Genomic DNA, 13,377 nt, shown 5'->3' with positions numbered 1-13,377 from the left:
GTCCTATGGAACTCTGAAAATGCTATCAATCGCTTTGTCCCCTATGTCTTTATTCATGACTTAAGCTTTTGTTGCCTAAAATAAAATAAAAACTTTTCTTAAATTACGAGTGAGCTTCCTGCTCCATCGTTCTCAAAGCTTTTCTCCCCAAATGCCGTGTGGACTTGAGCTCAAAGTCCCAATACTCAGAAGTCAGTGGCATTAAAAGCTGGAACCTTGAGGGAGATTTTGAAGTGGTTATTGGTGGGCAATGACCCTGAAACACCCTGTAAGAGGGGGCGCTGGGACAGCTGGTGGAGGGTAGGCTGAGGGGCTCTCTGTTGGCACTGGAGCTACTGGAAAAACATAGACATTTGACTAAAACTGAGAATGGAAACCTAGACGGTGCCCCGCTGAGCCCTCCCAGGCACCTTCGGCCGTTAAGATGGACAGAGCCGTGAGGAGATACAGGAATTCCACTCAGAGATGCCACAGAAGGCGTGGCTTCCATTCCCAACTGTAGCAGGAACGCCCTTAGTGGAAAGTAGTGTTCTCTTTCACTGTTACAGGGAAGGGACAGTGGGTTATGCGGAGGCACCAGAGGAAGAAGACAGGGCTGCTATCCTTGATGTAACACAACACACAAACTGGCACCGTCACATTAGCAGGGGGGCTGCAGACTTTCTGATGAGTCTTCTCACTTTGCATAAAGAGCAAAGATGGGAGAAAGGCTGCCCTGCTTAGACCTGGGGGTCTGGATTTCCTGTGACTCCATTAAGACAGTTCTCTACATAAAACTAAAACAAAGTAGGAAAGAAAATGTCTTAATTTGTGATATTTGAATTAATTTAATAAACTGCAGTATTTTCTGTTCTCTTGTTTGTGAAATATTTTTTTTCTAGGGGCAGCTGGGTGGCTCAGTTGGTTATTTGGCTCAGGTTATGATCTCATGGTTCACGAGTTCCAGCCCCGTGTCAGGCTCTGTGCTGACAGCTCAGAGCCACAGAGCCTGGAGCCTGCTTCAGATTCTGTGTCTCCCTTTCTCTCTGTTCCTCACCCACTTGCACTCTATCTCTCTCTCTCTGAAAAATAAACAAACATTAAAAAATTACAAAAATATATTTTGTAAATCACATAGGCCACAGAGTGAAATGAGGGAAAGAGCCAGCCATGAAGCCTTTGGACTTTTACAGACCTGGGTTCTAAGCCCGACGTCAGGAGTCTGTGCATTAGTTTTCTCATCTGTAAAATGGAGCCAGTTCTCTCCCAACTGCAGGCCTGTGGTTCAAATTAAAGAGTCCATATACATGCAGGCCCTTGATGTGCTGGGAGGCATCCCTTAAATACCAGTGTTGCCGCCTCTGTCTTCATGCCCCGTGTACGGTTCTTCAATCCTACCCTGCTTAGATAACGAGAAAAGTAGAGTTAGTAACACACACCTGATTTTTAAATGTTTTTAGATACAGAGCTGAGAGATGCCCCACCCTGCCATTTACAAATAAGATTTGGGGGGCACAAGGCTACAGAAATTCATACCATTGTATTAATAATAGTAATTGGTGCTAATACAGACAATGATGGCTGGGACTGGCAGTAATGATACTTGGATACTTCCTAATAGTATGCTTTTTTCTTTCCTTTCAGAAGCACTTGGCATGTCAAAGCCACACTGTCTTCTGTGGGACTCCCTTTGTGAACAGCTTCTATTTAAAAGACTTTTGTGAATACATTGTTTCAACTACGTTCTCAGAGAACATATTTGTCTTCTGATCTGCTGGAGGTCTTAAGGTTTGTGTTAATTTTTTTTAAATTTCTCTTAGTGAAGATATTAATTTTGAGGGATATTTTAAAAATGGATAATAGTCCTACTCCATTATAAAAAGAACTCTGGAAGTAGATTATGCACAGTTTGTAATCCTTTGATTCCACTGGGAGACAGATAAAAATGAAAAGAAATTTGATATGCTGCTTCTCATACTTACTATTGTATACTCTGTAGAATGTTACAAGGATATTAGAAATACAATATCCCCCCTGTTGGCTTACAACAAATTTTATTTTTGGGTTCATAAATTCTAATAGAATAGATTTAATAAATTTATAGTGAATGTCTCTATATATCAGATTTTGTTAAGTGCTATCAATTAGTTAGAGACCTTGTAGATAAATTCTGTTTCGAAGCATTAAAAATCAAAATCTCATTTGTCAATATCAACTAGTATTATTATTATGACAGCTTTTAAATTATAAAGCCTCAGTGGCCAGGGTGTTTTCATTTAGCTCTACCAAGGGGTCTCACCCTGTGATTTATAATGATAGAACAGGGTTGTTGTTGTTTTTTAATATGTGTATATTAACAGCTTGAAAAATTGCTAACAATATTGTTGTTTACTCGATCAAAAAACTTGCTAGCAAAGCAAGCATTTTATTTTGAAAGTACATCTTTTGCTGTTGAGATAGTGCCAAGTAAAACACTTTTATTTTGAAAGTACTTTCTGACAAAGACCTACCCGAAGGCTGAATTCAATCCATGCATCTTTCATAGACGGAAAAATAAACAGGGGTGAGGGTAAAGCCCGGTACATTGAGTGGACAAAAACTCAATGAAGAGCAAGGGAGAAGGAACATAGTATTTTTCCTAGAACGACACGTCTTTTTCCACAGGCATTTATTTCATTTGGTTGGACTTTTATTCTGTCCAGGGTGACAAATGTTTTCTCCTCTAATGGCCCTTTTCTGTGGGTTTTCTTTTATTTCTTTTATTTCTACTGAGAAATCAAAGTAGATTTCACCGCAGTGCTGGGCTAGATTCCAGTTTTCCCTTTGCACCCTTCTTTGTTGTGCCTCATGACTGACGCACTTTGAAGAGTTAGGCACGCAGGCCGCATTGGAGGAGAGGGATGGGAAGTTGTGCCTCCATCTTTAACTTTCCAGTCTGTCAATTTGGTAGCAAATCATAGTGTATAGAAACCTAATAAGTGTATCCATAGAAACAGAGGTGCTAGAGAGGACTTCAGAAGTTACCTAAACGTTCTTCCCTCGTCTATAAGCAAGATCCCACCTGAGCTGTCTGAGAATCTATTTGTCTTCAAACCTTCATACCTAGGTATCCACTTTCCTTTTTAAACCTAATAGAGATTTTGCTTTCTTAGAAATCTTGTTGTCATGAAGGCCAAGGTAATCCCCAAGCTCCTAGCATGACAGTGCATTCCTTCTTCTGTGGAGGCAGAGAATTTACTGGTCAGAACCCCTCCTGTGTCATCACAGATTCAGTTATCAAGTCATCCTTTTTCTCTTCAGGAGAAATGAACCCATTTTGTTGAATTTTTTCTATGAAATTGTATTATCTGAAAATTTGCCTATCCTCACAGTTCTTTTGTGAGTCTCTAAAGATCTCTACTCTCCGCTTAAGTTTAAGAGTCCAGACTGATTGAAGGAGCATTAAAAATCATCTATCAGTGTTTCTTAGTGGAGCCATTATTGACATTTCAAGGTGGGGAGGGGGCAGTTCTTTATGATGCAGGATTGTCCCACGGGTTCTAGAACGGTTAATAGCCCTGGTTTCCAGGAACTCCCTCAGCATCCAGTCATTGTGATAACCACATTCAGAGCTCCTTCACATTTGCCTGAAGACGACCAGGACAGCCCAGACTACGAACTCCTCAGCTGGAATTGAGGATGCTAAAACTGGCAGAATTGAGTGAAGGGTGGGGCTGTGGCCAGAAACCCAGTTTTTACACTGGGTGCCATTCTCTTCCCGCTCCATCATACTTCTACTCTGCGCTTACATTTATTTCTCAGCTGTCCAGAAACACACTACCATGCATTTATGAATTCTCTTTTGGAAGACCAGAATTTCTGGTTTGGTGTAGAAAGGAGATCACTATTGTTTGATATAGGAACATGGATATGGGAAAGGTAGTATCCAAACTCAGTGCAGGAAAATAGCAAAGAGAGGACAGCTATGAGGATTTAGGGGAAAGACAGGACCTGGAACCCAGAGGAAATAGTAGGATTGATGTTTACAAAGGTATTAGCTCAGTCACTGAGAGAGAAAGGAGTAAAAGAGAAGATGGAAAAAAGGTAAATAACGAATATTTCTTCACTGCCTTTTCACCATGAGCCCTAGTTTCAAATCCCTGCTCTATGTCATGGGCTTCCTCAGAAATTCAAGGATCAGTTTTAGGGGAGCTTAAAGGGCTCTTGATTGCAGCTGAAACTCTCTCTCTCTTCAAGCTAAAATCCCTTGCCTCCCCCACCCACCACCAGCTTTTCTCTCTTCTCCTTCACTTGCTTATTGGTGGCCCCTACTTCATTCTTCAAGCAGAGAATGAGGAAATGACTTGATGACTTTGATCCTTCTGGATCCTTCCAAGGTCCCAAGGAAAGTTGTAAATTGAAAGAATATTAAAACCAATAGAGCTTTGGAAAACTTCTCCCACAGAAGGTTTGCTAAGGCTCTGATTTCTTGAGACGTTTACCAAAATACAGGTACCTTTCCAAAGAAAAACAAATTCTCATTCACTCCTATTTTTCTTTTTCTTTTTCTTTTTTTAATATTTTTATTTATTTCTAGGAGAGAGAGAGAGAGAGACAGCGTGAGCAGGGGAGGGTCAGAGAGAGAGGGAGACACAGACTCTGAAATAGGCTCCAGGCTCTGAGCTGGCAGTCAGCACAGAGCCTGACGCGGGGCTCGAACCCACGAACCGCGAGATCATGACCTAAGCGAAAGTCGGACGCTTAACCGACTAAGCCACCCAGGCGCCCCCTATTTTTCTTTTTTGATTTAATGTTAAGAAATCACTGAATTTACAAAGGTTACTTATTAACAAAATGAGAAGAATTCACGACCTAAAGATACAATGCCAAGTAGGAGTATCTGGATTGTTAGAATAGATTATACTTAGTTCTACAAAATACATGTGGTAAGTACAGAGATGAAAAAAGGACTGGACTAAAGACCTCTTTGCTTTCTAGTAAACTGAGGAATCCTACATGATAAGATTTGTCATTTATAAAAAGGCTTACATGTATGAAGAGACAAATAATATCTATGGCTTCCCTTATATTATTTAGTTATTTTAAGCTTTATGACTGAGTTGCTGAGCCAGGTTTTTTAAACACAGTGATTTTCCTGTTCTGTCTTCTTTTGTGCACAAGACACCAAGTTATATTTGACTTCTCAGCTTCTCATTTCCTGAAATGCACTACTAGCTCTATAAACATGGAAGAATAAATATTAGCTTTATGAGACCATGTTCCTCTAGTAGCTGAAAAATAGCATATAATAAAAAATACAAGGATGTAATATTGAAAATTATAGGTCAATATGCCCTCTTATTGTGGGTATATATCTAATCCTCCTGTGTGGAGACTACTTTTTTCAAGAAAATGTGTACTGCGTAATACCACTCGTGTCTGTGATATATTTTCAGCCCTCATATTTAACAATATATCTTGTGACTCCTGCCTCACTAGTGAAACATTTCAGGCTTATTTACCATGATGATTAAAACAAAAACAAAAACAAAAACAAAAACAAAAAACAAAAAACCTCTCTGGCTCTTTGCTATTAATTCTAAGAATTGCAAATGATCCAAAGTTAATAAAATGTAAGTTTCCGTCCTGCTAGAGTACCTCAGTACCCGTGAGCTCCTTGGAATTACATTAGAAAATGCTTAATGGCAGTTACGAAAAATTTAAAAAAAGGAAGTCTCTGTGAGGGGTAAAAAACAAAAACAAAAGTCAACTGTGGTCGTGAACAGCTAATCAATACTTTAAATGTGCAAAGCATTATTCCAAAATCCAGTCTCTAATTATACATTTTTAGGAGTAATGAGAATGTGGCATCCATTAACCATCCCTTAAACCTCACATTCATACCCCATAAGGAAGAAAAGAGTGACTTACATGGATAGCATATGATTGAAACACTCTTTTAAAGCAGAGGATTCAATATAATTATGTTCAGATAATTCACTTCCATCTGGAAATTATCATCCATTTGCCAAAAGTGCCACTGACTTATCATATCAAGGACAGTCTTTTCTTCTACATTAGCTCTCCATTGTTCCTCTTGCTAAAGATGGAAAATAATCAGCCTTGTATATTCTAGGCTCAAAAGTAAGAAAATTGGACTTACTGGAATAGCTCATTCTAATAGCCTAAGTTTCTACAACATCTTTCTTTTAAGCCACAAAATTTTTAAACTGTATTTTTTATTCTGAAGTAGTTTAAGTCTGTAGAAAATAAAAAGGCCTATGTATCCACCCCCATATTTTAATATATTGATAGGCTCATATTTACTTTGGATTTCTTTTTTTAAAGCAAAAAAAAAATCACCNACTGAATTTATACCTTTGCAAATTGTTTTTCTTCAACATTATTTTTTTATTTTTTAATATTTATTTTGAGAGAGAGAGAGAGTATGTGTGTGTGTGTGTCTGTGTCTGTGTCTGTGGGGGGGGAAGGGGCAGCGAAAGGGGGAAGAGAGAATCCCAATCAGGCTCTGCACTATCAATGAAGAGCCGGACTTGGGGCTTGAACTCACGGACCATGAGATCATGACCTGAGCCAAAACCAAGAATGGAATGCTTAACCAACTCAGCCACCCAAGCACCCTTCAACATTATTACTATTTTTTAATTTTCTATTAATATAGGGACATCTGGCTCATTCTTAGTAGTTAATTATTGTGTAGTTTCCCCAATAAAGTACATCTCCCTTCTCAGAACAGAACATTTACCCGTCTTCTTTTTTTTCTGGACAACCATCTTCTTGCATCCATTTTATCATTCATGGTAGGCATATCGGTTTGCTACGCGGTGCTGCTGCATCCTGCCTTCCACAGAAGAGGCACCAGGAAGTATTTGTTCTTTAAATTATGCTACAAAACCTTTTCTTCTTTCTTGTCAGCAAACTTTTCTGTTTTGTTTTGTTGTTACTGTTAGATGTGCCCTCATCATTCCTTCCTGATTTTTCCGATGGGTAGTTTTCAGTGTGGCTTCACCAGTTCCATCTTCCTCAATTAAATGTGTCCAAACAGTGAGAAAAGACAAAAGATATAGAGCAAAGACAGAGAATGCAAGACGGAAAAAGGGATTACTTCCCACGCTTAGACTCTGAGGTTCAGCTGGTGTTCATGAGAGAGAGATTTTAAAGTATATTTGCGCAGTTTTTGCACTCCACCATTTCTGAGGTCAGCTAGTTTTGAAGGACTTTTCTTTTCCATTGGAACAAGCAAACATTTTCTTTTGTCTCTTGGTTTCATAACAGCATTAGAAAAATGTGTGTGATTTTTAAAAAGTTAGATATGCTGTTAACAGTTTTAAGATGTAAAGTTAAATGTTTGTTTAGTGTCTGGTGCCTTCGAGAAAGGAGCACTATCAAAAATCCTCAAAAGAATATATACTTGTACCTTTTAAAAGTAGATTTTAGGGTTATTTTGTGAGTATTTTACCTAGTGCAGGCTAAATAAATCTTTGTTGAATGGTTGAATGAATAAACAAGGTAATAAATATTTGTAGAGGTTACAGTAATAAATATTTGTAGAGGTTATGTGGTCATTTGACTTGGAGGTATTTTAGCCTTCCTAGTAATAATCCTTCATCTACTAGAACACTTAACTTCAGCATATTTCGACCTCCTGTGATTGAAAACTGAGGTCTAAAAACAAATGAAAGTTCAGAGTTAACAGAGAGCATCAATTTTTGAGAGTTATTAGAATTAAAGTCTCTGTTTTAGGTTCCCAGATTGTTTAGGGCTATAAAACAAGTGTCTACTCCCTTAAAATTTAAAAACTGTATATATAAGAGTTTATACTCTTCTCATATTCTGTTCTGTTTTGTTATTCTAAGAGATTAAAGCTTTTTTTGTTTTTTGGTCAATCATATTTTTGTATATGACTTTGGGCTGACCCAGTTGACACCACTAAAAAAAATGCAACTTTGAAAAATTCAAGAGTAAAAGCAATTATTTCTAGACTTGACAAAGCCTTTCCTGGGTTCAATTCTCACTCTTTTTAATTATTTATCCCCTTCAAGATGCTGGAAATTATTATACTGTAAATTATCTTACCACTTCCCAAATGTAATTTTCTATATAAAAAGATTAATAAGTATTGAGAATTTTCTTTGGTCTCCCTTGCAACCAATGCCCTGGTCTTTTGTGAAAGTCAAGTCTGTGGGGGTTTTTTCCCCTTTGATCTTTATTTTTTGTAGTATTTGATGGAGTTCTGCTAAGCTAAGATTTGGGCCAAGTTTAGTTTTCAGCAGACTTTTGTAACTGAATATAAGTCTTCAGAAAATAGAGTTTCTGTCAGAAATTGTTGCTCACATTACTACTCTGCTAGGCATCATCATAACACTTGGACATTCCTGTATATCTGAAATCAGCAGGGAAATGCTTTCAATCTTAACTCACATACATTTTTAAGTAGAACTTGTTCTGATAGTACAGATATTCCCAACATGAGCTCATTAATGCTATTTTCTAACATTAAATTATGCTTTTTATCAGTACCCATTGTAATGATAGATCTGCAGATGGCCTCAGGTTCTCGTTGGGCATATTTGTCAGTAAGTGTGGTGGAATTCCAATAAATTGTACATCCTTTTATTTTGGCAGATTTTACTTTAGAAAGTAAAATGTCTGCTCTGTCCATCTGTGTGCCTCTAAGTTGTAACTGGGACACGACTGAAATTGTCACCAGATCTGTAGCCTTCCATGCCTTCCTCTGCAGGCTCATTCTCTCAGGAGTGGGACAGCTGTGCTCTGATACAAGCCACAACGATGGAGCTGCAGAAGAAAATGAGGAAATGCATCCAGGGCCTACTGTCATCCCTTTATATTTATTTTCCTTTTATTTTAAATTAGAGTCCATAGAATTTAAAAAAGAAAGAAAGAAAAAGGAAAGAAATAGCAAGGTCATCAGTGGCTTGGCAGGAAGACAGTTGGTCATGATGTTGGACTGCAAGTTTTTTAAATATAGATTGAGAAAGTATTAATTTTTGAAATGGAATGGAAAACAGTAAAAAACTGTCAGGGTTTTGGTTCAGATGAGAGGATCATCAAGTTCATTTTGAGTAAATTGAAACCTAAATTTGGATTACTCAGTAAACAACTATGCAAAATGTAAAGGGAAATAATGCATTACTCCCAAAAGTGTTGAGGACAAAATTTGGCTCACAAGTCTAGGCAGAAAACAAAACTAGTAAGTGTTAGAACCCAGAAAAAAGAGTTTCAAGTGTGCTCTTACCACCTGAGATATAGACATAATTAAGGACAAAGAATTTCAAGGATGCTTGTAAAAGAGACAAAATTAACGTGGGGAAAGCTCCCTAATCTGGGTGAACCGGGAAAGAATCACATAATGTTTAATCTCAAGGACAGTTATAGAAATGTATATAACCTGTTTCGTGAATCCCTAACTTCCCCCCAATAATTTTATTCCAAGATGATCCACTCCGGGAGGAATTAACAGGAGTTTGGCCCTTGACCATTCTAAGCAATTTGTATTAGTGTAGAAAACAGTAGGTTAACATAAAGTCAGTGGTAAACTTATTTGAATATAGGTCTCAATAGACTTCTTTGACAAATTTATTACTATTTAAATTGAATGAGTGTTTTAAAATTGCAGGTGTATTAGTGGTGAAACCCAGAAAAGTGATTTACAAGTGACTATTTTCATTTACATGTAGCATTTTCTTTCCCCTTAACAGTAAGGCTTCACTCAAGGGAAGGAACAATAAGACATTAAAGTACAGGGCGCCTGACTCACACAGCTTGTGTCTCCAGTCAAGAAAGAGGTCATAGAGTATGGACATTGCAGCCCCCCAGCCCAGAGAGATAAGTGGGAGAAAAAGATAAGGGCTGGGAGAGGTGATTGCCTACCAGCTTTCTCTTCCCTTATTATCCCAGAATTTGGCATGCAGCCAGTGTTTCTTTAGTTTTATCTTTAGCTTCTATTGATAGCACAGGGTTTGTGTGTGTGCTCACGAGCACTGGAGGTAGGAGAGGGAGTTCCTTTTTAAATAGACACAAGGGAACGACATATTTTTATGAGAAAGACATTTTTCTAAGTTCTTTCCTGAAAATATGGACAACATTTGAATAAATACTATAGGCAAAAGTTTTCCAGATTAAAAAGTCTGAGACCATTTTTATTCAGTTGAAATGTTTCACACACACACAAAGGAATGCTATTTACTGAACAATGCCATCACTGTTAGAAATTCTGTCCTAAATTTTAGCGGAGAAAGTGTAATCCCAAAATAAAGATGAGTTAAGGGAATGGAATGTACTTTTCCTTTAATTTAAAAGGATTTCTTTTGTTGTTTTAAAGTCCTGCGTAAAAATCGATTAATCACAGTTTCTTGGAATTATCATAAGTATATATATTTGACAACTCAAAAAACAGCAGTCATAAAATGAAACAACTTTCAGTATTCTAGAGGTCATTTTTCTTGTTAGATACATTACTAAATTGCAATTTAATAAAAGATATTACATAAGAAATTCCACTTGCATTTACAATATCCATTTATAAAATATTTATAAACACTATAGGAAATATAATTTATAAAAATATAATTTTACTTACATACTTCTCAGCAAAGTAAGATATAACCCACATACTTTCTGCTACCGTCTTTCCTGTCTGAGAATTTCTGTCATTTATGAAAATATGCAGTAGTTAATCTAGTGATTAAAAATGCTAAAATTGCACTTTTAAAGTGAAATGTTGAAAAAGGACTTGGCAGGTACAGACAGTACTATTCTCTTATTTTACTGCACCTAGGACTTTTTTTCCTAAGATTACCTAACCCAGCTTCATTTTTGTTAAGTCCTGGAGGGCAAGGCACAGACTTTGCCCAAAGTAGGCTGTGACTTAAATGTTTGCTGAATAAATCAATAAGAAAATTAATTAAAGGTGGCCTACAAGGGTGAATTTCCCAAAACCCCCGGACTTCAGTGGGCCAAATACCAGATGGGAAAGGTTCGGGAGACATAATGCTACATGTTCTCGTTTTACGCTTCCTCTCCAAGGACTCACTCTATTTATTGCCGTGGCATCTGGCAGGCTTTCTTTTCTGGGCCCAGCCTGCTCCATGCCGTGTGTTAGCGTTTTCCTGGAATGAAAGTCAAGGAAATACCATTTCTAAAAATATGCTTTATGGGTTTTCAAAAATATAGTATTTCCTTTCTTCCAACTCATTCACTTTGAGGTCCTAATAAATGACATTCATGCACAGGAAAATAATCACAGGGAATCTGATGGCATCTACGCAACAAGTCTACCAATTGCTTTCACAAAATGTGCAAACGCTGTCCTCCTGTTTCTGAGACATTTTATTTTTGTGGGTTTATGGCCACAGACACTCCATGCTCTCTAAAAATAGTACCTAAAACATTTACTCAGTGCTTCTTTATACCAGGAACCATTTTTACGTATATCAAGTATAGTCCTTTAACAGTCCTGTATAGAAGGTACTATTTAGATTATTTATCATTTACATTTTATAAATAAGGAAATTTAGATTTAGACTATTTAAATACCTTGTCGAATTCGCATGGCTGGTATCTCACAAACTTGGGATTTCTTTCTTCTTTTGATTTTTTAATTCATTTATTATTGTGAAAGACTCCATTTTTGAGGATTTTTTGGGCAACATTTTACTATGAAAATGTTTAACCATACAGAAAAGTTGAAAGAAATTTACAGTGAGCATTCATATATCTACCACTATCACTGCATCCCTCTGTCCATCCATGAATCCCCCATCTTATTTTTGGACGTATTTTAAAGTAAGTTGTAGACATCACTATCATTCCCCACCCCCACCCCCTGCTCAATACTTTGGCTTATATACCATTACTAGAATTCAAAGTTCATGTTTTATAATTCTTTTTTTAGGTAAAATGTGTATTTCCATAAAATGCATAGATCTTAAATTTCCATTTCCATGAGTTCTGACAATGTTTACATTTGTGCCACTCAAATCTGTATCACCTCAGAAAATTCCCTCACAGCCCTTCCCAGCAAACCCCCAGCCCTCTTCAGCCACCCAGAGTAAATCACTTCTAGTTCTAGAACTTCATTGCAACAGAATCATACACCACATACTCTTTTGTGTCAGGTTTCTTTCACACAGTATAATGTTTTTGAGATTACTCTGTTCCTGGGTTTATCAGGAGCGCATTTCTATTTCCCACTGAGTGATGTTGTATTATATAAATATACCCCCGTTTATCGATTCTTTTATGGATGGACACCTGTGCTCTTTCCAGGTTTGGCTGTTATAAATGAAGGTATTATGAACATTCTTGAATGAGTCTTTTTGTAAACACAGGCTTTCATTTCTATTAGATCCATATCTAAGAGTGGAATTTTAAGTCATAGTAAGTACATATTCAGTTTTATAAGAAATGTCCAGGTCTTTGTCCAATGTACTTGCACCATTTTACATCCCCACAAACAATAAATAATAATTTTGGTTGTTCCACATCCTCAGCAACATTTGGTATTGTCAGTCTTTTGAATTTTAACCACTCCGGTGAGTTTTTAGTGGTATTACCTTGTTATCTAATATGTGTTTTACATGATGACTCATATGTGGAAACCTTCTTTATATGCTTACTGGCCATTCATAGATATCTTTATAAAATGTTTATTATTTTCCCATGTCTATATTGGGTTGTTTGTATTTTTGAGAAATGTGCTTTGTAGTAATTTCTTAATGGCACTCTATATCTTGCCTATTCATTCTCTTAGTGATGTCTTTTGATGAGCAAAAGTTTTAATTTGGGGGGAGGGGTTGTAATATTAGTGCTTTTCTTTTATGAATGCTGTTCCTTGTATCCTAAAATAATTTTATCCCCAAGGCAAAAAAAAATTCTATGGCTTCTTTAAAGAACTTTATAGTTTTATATTTAGATTTATGATCTGTATTGAATTAACTCGTGTATAATGTGAGGTCAGGGTTGGGCTTATTATTTCCTGCATATGATATTAAATTCTTCCAGCCTTGTTTGTTGACATGACTTTCCTTTTGCTAATGGAATGAATGCCTTTGTGTTATTCTCAGAAATCAAGTGACCATATAAGTGTGCATCTATTTCTGAGCTTTCATTTCTCTTCCATTTACTTTGTTGCTCTTTATGCTAGTACCACACTATTCTGGTAGCTTTATAGTAAGTTTTCAAGGCAGATGGTGTACGCTTTCCATCTTTTTCTTCTTTTACAATATTGGTTTCAATATGCTAGTTCTGAAATTTTACATACATTTTTAAAAAAATTTTAATGCCTTTATTTTATTTTGAGACACAGAGCCAGAGAGCGAGTGGAGGAGAGGAAGAGAGAGGGAGACATAGAATCTGAAGCAGGGTCCAGGCTCTGAG

The 13,377-nt window shown here is 36.9% G+C and overlaps 1 protein-coding gene across 1 annotated transcript in view; it reads left to right on the top strand.

The window, feature by feature from the left end:
* Positions 1–13,377, top strand: part of ENOX1 (ecto-NOX disulfide-thiol exchanger 1) — a 418,486-nt gene that overhangs the window by 147,783 nt on the left and 257,326 nt on the right. The window contains 1 exon segment of the mRNA XM_077778774.1: positions 1,624–1,767. The gene's annotated coding sequence lies outside the window, so the exon portion shown is untranslated.

Source organism: Crocuta crocuta, unplaced genomic scaffold (genome assembly GCF_008692635.1).
Source record: "Crocuta crocuta isolate KB4526 unplaced genomic scaffold, BGI_CrCroc_1.0 scaffold586, whole genome shotgun sequence".
NCBI lineage: Eukaryota > Metazoa > Chordata > Mammalia > Carnivora > Hyaenidae > Crocuta > Crocuta crocuta.
The sequence above is the reverse complement of the archived record's forward strand: the minus strand, read 5'-3'. Positions and strand labels throughout refer to the sequence as shown.